Below are 8400 nucleotides of genomic sequence, written 5' to 3'. Positions count from 1 at the left end.
GTGCTTAATCTTGAAAAGAAGTAATGCTCCTCAAGAAGTGCTGTCAGACTTCAAACATGCAGAATGTACTTCAGATAAAAGCAGGACTGTGATGGTCCATGGGGTGTGATTTGAAGTGTAGGAGCTTTTGGAATGTAATGATGCTGCTGACATTTGCAGACAACCCCACCAGCAGAAGGTGAAAAAGTCAAGATAAGAGCTGATTCTCTCAAGACTCAGAAAGCTGCTGCTAAAATTTTAAGTTGTAATGAAACCAAAATGAGCAAAACTGGCAGAAAAGTCTGAGGAGTGAAGTAGCAGCTGTACAAAAGGTGGGAAGGGCTGGTCCTGTGCTTTAGCCCACCCACTGGGCACAGAGGAAGGAGAACACACAGTACATGAGGCACTGTGTCCTCCCTTCCAGGTGATTTTACAAAAGCCATGTGAGCAAAATCCTGGCATGACCATCCTCATCGTCAGCACCGAGGAAGGCTGTGGTCCTGCTCCATCAGTGGTGAAGGAAGAAGGAGATCTAATATTTTTGGTCTAGTATTTGCTGTGAACTACAATAATTTGATATTGCTGTCCACTGCTGAAGTGATCAAAGTCCTCATTTTTCTTTTTAATTTTTTTTTTCCTCCCCACTGATCACTTTCTTGCCGTTTCTTAAAGTTGCAAAGAGTAAACTGTCAAGAGCCCCCATAAACCATTGAGCCTGTCCTTAGAGAAAATCTTAATGAAATCATTTTATTTTATCTGTTCAGCAGATTGCCAGTGGTTGGATTTCATCCCTTCAGAGCTCCTGAGATCCTGGACGGTCACTCGAAGAACATATCACACATTTTGCATATAAAAAGTCTCAGGCTTATCATTACTTCAGCAGCAGCTGTGATGTCAGGGGGTGGAAGCTCCTGGGAAGAGAAGCAGGTACAACCCCATGGAAAACTCACCTGTTAATAGGAGCTACCCTTTGTGGAGTAGGACATTGATTCAGTGGCAGAATTATCTCACCTGAGCAGATATTTACCTTCCAGTGTTTTCTTAGCTGCTATGACCCAGTTTATAATTAACTTGGGATTTGTTTGTACTCTGTATTTTCTTATTTGAAAGTGTGGGAGGATGCCTGGCTCCTACCAAATGGTGGTCTTGGGTCAGTTGTGGGAATTCAGGAGCAGGAGTGGAGCCCAGCTGAGTGGCAGCAGCTCCAGGGCTTGTGCAGAAACTGAGAGAGCTGAAGCAAGGCAGGGGCAGAACAGGCCATGGCCCTTAAGAGTCCCTGACAGACCTTACAGTAAGTTAAAAAAGAGAGAAATACATCAATATTTATCTCTGCTTATTTTTAGTTGCCTTGTCCCCAAAGAGTTGAGTATTTTGGCCTCTAGCTTTTGATCTCCTAAGATGTTGCAAGATCTGTGCTCATGAGCTAACAAATCTGGGTTCAACCTCATCCTAGAGGCAGACACATTTTTGAATTACTGCAAACAAAAGTTGACTTCAGACTGGCCGAATTACAGCTAAAATCAGTGTGAAAATGCTGCAATTCTCATCAGCTTACAGTATAATTTTTGACCAGGAATGCTTACAGTCAATTTTCATGTTTACAGTAGCTGCAGCTGTTGGTGAATGTACCCTGACCTGGCTGCTGAGCCCAGGGTGCAGGTGGGGCAGGTTTTTGGAGCCCCCAGCACCAGCAGACCATTCCCAGAGTGCACACTTGGGCAGGATCCACTGCAGCCCTGCCCACTCCTGGCAGGGTTTTTGGGTGCCTGGTGTGGGTGTTCCATCCTCACAGTGAAGGCAGAGACATTTCTCAAAATAGATGATTTAAAAACAGAACTCATGGAGAACTGGCTGAGCAGGTTGCTCAGAGCTGTGCAGGCATGACTCTGCCTCTTGTCTGAGAAGGAATTCTGTTGAGGACAGGCACAGGATTGCTCTGAGAGTAAGAAAAGGATGCATGAGCTTTGTTATTTTTATCAGTGGCTAAAACATCTCCTCTCTGGCTTCACGCCCTTTTTTGTTTTGGTTCTGTGGCATTGTGGCTGTTGAGGGTGGTTGTCTGCCACAGCTCCATCTCATGGCACTGGCTCTGGAGCAGGATTGGGGCCACAGGGTCTGAAGGATGAAACCCACAGGTGAAACTCAGGGCAGTGGGGAACAGACCTGGGCAGACACATTTGTACAAAGGAGCAGCTGGCATGAAGAGCAAATAAACCATTTGTACAAGCTCATCATCCTTCCTCTGAGCACTTGATCCTTAGAATGCTGGCAGTTTGTTATTTTTATGGCCTAAAACCCCAAGCAGCCGCTCTGGTTAGAGGAAGGTGGAATGCTGGGTGCTGTTCTGCTAATGCCTGTGGGATGCTGAGGCTTTGGGATGTGGTGGCTGGCCAGGGACCTGCAGCAGGAGATGCTGGGAGGGCTGGTGGCCCTTCTGTGCCATCACCCTAATTGCCAAGGATGCAGTTGTGTTCCCAGGCATTATTTGGTAATTATACTTAGTAGGCCGTAGGGGACAATTAGGAAAGCTTAAACATGTGTCAGCTTCCACTTCATCATTTCTGCCAGCACCAGCAAGGCTTGGATTGCAGCTTAAAAAGGGGCAGCACAGGGGAAGGGGGAGCAGCTCCCTCAGCCAGGCACAGAGGGGCAGCTTTTGGGGGGCAGGTGGTCACCCTGGGAGCCTGACAGGTCTGTATGGTTGTAAGGAAATAAAGGGATGCCTGTAACTGCTGTTAACAAGAAATTCATGCTGCTTTTTCTAAGCCTGAGCTTTACTTGTGTTGAACACAAAGGTAAACACCAGCGGTGGAACAATGCTGTGTGGTGTGCCTTGGTTTTTTATTAATTCATGTTTATTGGCTCATGCTGGTGGGAGAGGGCAGGACTTTGGCTTGGTGGTGCAGCTGGGGAGGTTTGCAGGTGACCTTGGCCTTTGCCTGGATGAAGGGGAGCCCAAGAGGTGCCTCTGGGAAGGTGCATTAGCTCATGGGCCTTGCATTCTACTTTTCATAACATTTTAGGACATTTTCCTGATCTTTTATGTTCCTCGTTGCACTGTGGGGTTGTCTGTATCCAGATCTTATCACTCATCTTCCCTGCACTAACCACATTTTTCTCATCCTTAGAGGTAAGAATAAAGTAAGGGGGTGAGGTCTGTAATATCCTATAATGGAAACTATATTATTATGAATGTTTTGTACATAATGATCTTCCCTTCATGATTTGGGGAGTTGAGAATCATAGCAGCACATAACACCAGCTGCACAGAGGAGCACGATGGGCTGGGTTTTACAAGGCACACCCTGAATGGCAGCTGGGTGGCTGCTCTGTGAGCAGCTCCTGCCAGAGCTGGAGTTTGGAGCGGGTGTCTCTGGGAAGGACCTCTGGCTTTCTCCCTCCACAAGGGAGTGTCCCTGTACAGACTGGAGTGTGTTAAGTAAAAATAGAGACTTAACTGTGTGCTTCAAATAGCAACTCAGGGCGGCCCTGTCAACTATTTCAGTCCCTGAGATGACGGGTGTTGTTCTAGAGGAAAGCTGGGATCCAGCTGTGGCACAGGGCCTTAGGGAGCACAGCTGGCAGTGCTGGTGGTGAGGCTGGGATCTCCCTGGATCCAGACTCTGGGCTCAGCAGCAGGCTCTGGGCAAGGATTTGGACCAGACTTTTGGCTGTGAGGCCACAAGAGCCCTGAAACAGGGCCTGGTGTGCTTGGTGTGCCCCCTGCTCGGGGAGGGGAGCAGTGCCCACCTGTTTGCTGAGGCTGCCCTCTCCTGAGGTAGCACTTCAGAACACTGAACTGGGTTCCAGCCATCTCCTGATGATTTCTCTAATTGCTCTTTTTTGTTTTGTTCCACAGAAGTTCCACTTTGCAGCAGTGTTGATGCAAGCATCAACATCCCGTGTGAGTTCCAAGCCAAGGCAAGCTCCTTTCTGCTGGCATTCCCTGGGGCCAGGACCAGGAGAAGAGGGATTTTTCTTACCAAGCTCCGTGATGCAGCCATGGAGCCTGTGCTCCTGAGACACCTTTTACAAAGCCTCCACGGAAACAGGGCAGGACCCTGGTTTGTCTCCCTGGCTGTGACAATGTCACCTGCCCGGGGCTGCATCAGGTATTGTAAACGCAGGCGAACCCAGTGGGAAGAAATGGCATTGTCTGACTCAATTCAGAAGGCTGAATGACTTCTTTATTATAATTATGCTAAAATACATTAATATACTATATAAAAAGGAAGATACTAAAGCTACATACTACTTTCTCTAACTCTCACACAACTCGTGACCCTCTCTGAGAGCCCAGCCCCAGGTGGATTGGATTGGCCATCAGGCTCAAACAATCCTCACCAGACTCCAGTCAAGCAATCACTCCAGCTAAACAATTCTCCAAACACATTCCACATAGGAAAAACAAGGAGCAGAAATAGAAATTGTTTTCTCCTTCATTTCTCCCTGTGCACCTCTATGAAAAATCCTGAGGGTGAGAGAAATGTGCCTGCCACAATCAGGAGGGTGCCTGTGGGAGCTGTAGGTGTGTCACAGGCTGAACCTGCCCAGGCAGCCTGTGTGTGAGCAGCGTGTTCCCCTCTGTGCCCCAGCTCTGCAGCAGGAGGAGATCTCTGCTCTGTCTGCACTGCTAATGGATAACAGCCCCGCTGGAACCATGTGTGACAGCACGGCTGAGACCCTGCCACCTCTGAAAGGAAAACAATTAGGCCTGGGTTTCTCCCTGACTTAAGTTTAAATCTCTGAGCTGAAATGCAGTAACATTCTCATGTTTCCAGCTGCTTCTCCATTGGACACAGGAGCTGCTGTACCACAGAAATTGTAAATGATGCTTCTTTTCAGGTGTCCTCGTGTTGCTGGTGATGCTGATAGGGAGGTACCCTGGTGCTTTCCTGACCTGTCAGGGTGTTTGTTATGGGCACCCCATTTGCAATGTGCCTGTTCCAGCTGCACTAACATGTGTCACCACCTTCAGGACAGAGCCTACCACGGTGGAGTGTTTGTTAATTGTTTAGACAAGTTATTGTGTTTTGAAATGCTGCCCTAAAGTGGCAAACTTATGGAAAAGGAGGAAGGAAGGAATGGACTTTGTTTCTTATATCTATATATTAAATATATACATATATTTATATAAAAATACACACACACATATATATATTTTCCCAAGTGGCTGTCACCATCCAGATACATGAACATCTAATTGTGGCAGTACTGAAGCTTAGGCATGTAAAGATTAGCTTTCATCCTAGACTGCCTCCTTATTTTCTCTTGTATCAGTCGGCTGATATTTCTGACTTGATTTTGTCTGTAAATTGCTGAATGCCTGTTATCTAAATATAACTTTGAGATGAGCTATAAAACGTCTGGGTCTCATGGTACATGCAGTCTTTAAAAGTTGATTGGAAGAGCTATGCTGATTGAGAGCCGAGCCTGCTTTTTTAAACTGAACTGAGAGGTTTTTTTAAAACAAATATCTCTTATATATCAAGTAAACCCGTTTTGACACATAATTAAGTTAATTTAGGTGCTTTAGTGTAGTTCAGCAGCAGCTCAAAATCATGGTCTTCCACCTGGGCTGATATATTGATTCTTCTGGTGTTCCCTCCATAAATCTCCTCCTGTTTCTCTGCAGCTGTAATTGCGTTTCAGAAAGGGGAAAGCATGTGTGTGCCCAAGCCACCCATAATTACAGCTCTGAAATGCCTGGGGAGGTAAGTGTGAGCTCAGTGGCTGTCTGAGGCTGAAGTTTCACAACATTTTCCTGACATTTTCTGCGAGCAGCTGTGTGGGAGCCGCTCCCAGAGGCTGGGGCAGGCAGGGGACAAAGCTGTGACACTGCCAGAACCCCTTTCACACCAGCTCCTGCTAACGTGGCAATGATGTGCAAAGCCTTTATCGAGCAACTCTCCTTCCTGCTGGATGAGAGGGGAGGATTGCAGCGATGTGCTCTTGTGACTGGCCTAGAAGGTCATCTTTTGTTTTTCAGATCAACCTCCTTCAAGATCCCTTGGAGCTTTTGTTCTGGAAATCAATTGCAAGTCCACAGGGATGTTTTCTTCCCTGATTGCTCCTTTTACAAAATTGAAATTATACAAGACAAAAAGGGTTTTTTTGTTTGTTTTTAGTTTTTTTTTTTTATTTACCTTTCCCCCCCCCCCCTTTTTTTGTTGTTGTTGTTTTTCCTTTCTAATTTCCCCTTTTTGAATTGTTCTTTGCTGGAACAATTGCATATTGTATTTCTGTTGATTCCTAAAAGTCAGGCTGGGCATTAGGAACCTTGCATATACACAGACATCAGTTGGCTCTTAGGCTGTGCTGTTCATGTGCCAAAACAATGTTTATGTATATTGTATGAAAATGTAGTTGTCTGAGGGAGTGAGCAGTAAAATTCCAAAGCTCTGATGTGTGTTTATGCCTACACCTGACCCGGGTCCGTTTATCTCCAGATGATGCACCAAATCCATCTGTTTTCCCACACTGAAATAAGGTAATTTTACTAAGAATTGACTAAAGGCAGTCTGTTGTCACTGGGGTAAGAGTTCTGTCTTATAAGTGCACATCTGCTTTAGCAAATACAAAAGAGTTTTGTTAAATATCTTCAGTGAACCTTTCTGGTTCTTCCCTTCACCCTGTGCACTTGTTCTCATCAAATCTTGATGTCAGACTGGGGAGGCCAAATGAGTGAAGTCTTTGTGTTTGTTAATTCTCAGAATCTCAAAGCTGGAGAAATCCCAGCACTCAGGATCTAAGAGTGTTTGCTGCCTCCCCAGCACAGGTAATCCTCTGGGATGGAGGGTGAATCTCCTCTCATTCTCTATCCCAAGGGAAATGGTATTCTGGGAAAGCTCATTTCCTACAGACTTTAAATCAAGTGATGGAACTCCAGGATTTAAATGTTCTCCACCTCTGGAATGTCTGGCAAGTCCAGCTGACATGCTCCCAGCATCTGTGTGCAGGACCAGCCAGACTTGGGAGTGCTTACTTGCATTTATGTGGGCCTTGAAAGGCTTCTTAAATTGTGTGAAGTTAATACAATGGGGAAATGGATTTTTCCTGCCCACCTAAGCAAGCCTTTAGTGATTAATACTGTAAAATAAAAACAACAGCAACAAATTCAGTTTTATAATGCGCTGTGGATTTCAGGTCCATGAAAAATGTGTTTCATAAAGGAAATTTTTCCTCCTCTTAGCAGTGTTTCAAAACCACCTTATCTCCAGAAAAACCCCTTGCCTCCACAGCTGCATTTGGATGCTAATGGGATACATGGCTTCATAATTCTTTGTCTCCTTGCGTTTGTGCAAAGTTAAGCTCTATTGCAGTGCAGAAATGTTCTGCTGGAGAAAAGCTGTGCAGAGGAGCAGCTTCGCTCTCTGGTTGTGAAATGAGTTGAGTTTTCTCATCTGTTTTTTTCAGAGAGATGCATTGTGTGCCATAACCACAGCCAGAAAAAGGGAATCCTGAGGGGGAGTGTGAGTTGCCACAACCTGAAAGAGGAAGCTCTGTATCATTTTTGAGGGCACAGCAGGATGCAGGGGCTCTCCCACCCCAGGAGCCATCAGTGACCTCAACGCTCCTGAAGTGACAAATGTCCAGCCCAGCCAGGTGGGTCCCTGCCCTGCTCAGTCCTGCCCGAGCTGGGGGTTTGGCCCAGCCTTCCAGGGGTTTATCCCTAATCCACTGGGCTGGATGTTAGCCAGGGCTTTGTCTGAGAGGTTTCAGAGCTCTGTTCCGAGCTGCAGCCAAGCACGCTCCTGCTTGGAAATAATGACACGCTGTGAGTCGGGATATTCTTCCTGCTTATGGAGCCACCCAGGAACGGCAGGCATGGATTATATGACTTGAATGCTGCACTATTTATGATGTGTGTTCAGCCACCTGAATCACGTTGGCAGTGTTCGAGCTTTGCCTGGATAATTGATTCAAATGTAAATTGAATGAATAAATCCTGAACAGCTAAAATATGCCCTCTCTTTATCTTGATTCTTTTTTCTTCTTTGTGCTGAATGGCATAGAAAATAGGGAGTTAGAATCTCATAAATAGATATTTGACTTCCTTTGTTGGAGGCAGGTAGAGTGAGGTTTGTATGGTCTGTTTAGAAATGCTTCACAGTTCTGTTTATTGAATTACGAACCTGTTTATAACTTGCTTCTGTATTTCTGGTCAATAATCTGCTTGTGGCAATGTTTGTGTTGCTCTTCAATGGCAAGACCAGGTGGTTATTTATTTCAGTAAGTGCACATTAGTCAAGGGCAAAGTATCAGAAATTATTTTTGTTGTTGTTTTTATTGCCTTCAACTGAAATATTGTGGGGAATGTGTGCCCAGCTGGCATCAAAGGCTGCTTTGGTTTGGGAATCTGCTGACAGGGACTTGAACTGGCATCAGGACAAGCCTTTGTGAGCTTTTTGTGAAGGTTTT

At 45.7% G+C, this 8400-nt stretch overlaps 1 long non-coding RNA gene across 1 annotated transcript; it reads left to right on the top strand.

The window, feature by feature from the left end:
- The first annotated feature begins 3855 nt into the window (after positions 1–3855).
- LOC140680375 (uncharacterized) lies at positions 3856–7943 on the top strand. Its single transcript, XR_012051572.1, has 2 exons — positions 3856–4091; positions 7396–7943. It is a non-coding gene; the product is annotated as an uncharacterized lncRNA (long non-coding RNA).
- Positions 7944–8400: the final 457 nt, after the last annotated feature.

The sequence above is a fragment of the Taeniopygia guttata genome, chromosome 20, assembly GCF_048771995.1.
Source record: "Taeniopygia guttata chromosome 20, bTaeGut7.mat, whole genome shotgun sequence".
Lineage (NCBI taxonomy): Eukaryota > Metazoa > Chordata > Aves > Passeriformes > Estrildidae > Taeniopygia > Taeniopygia guttata.
Note: the sequence above shows the minus strand (reverse complement) of the source record. Positions and strands in the feature narration are given on the sequence as shown.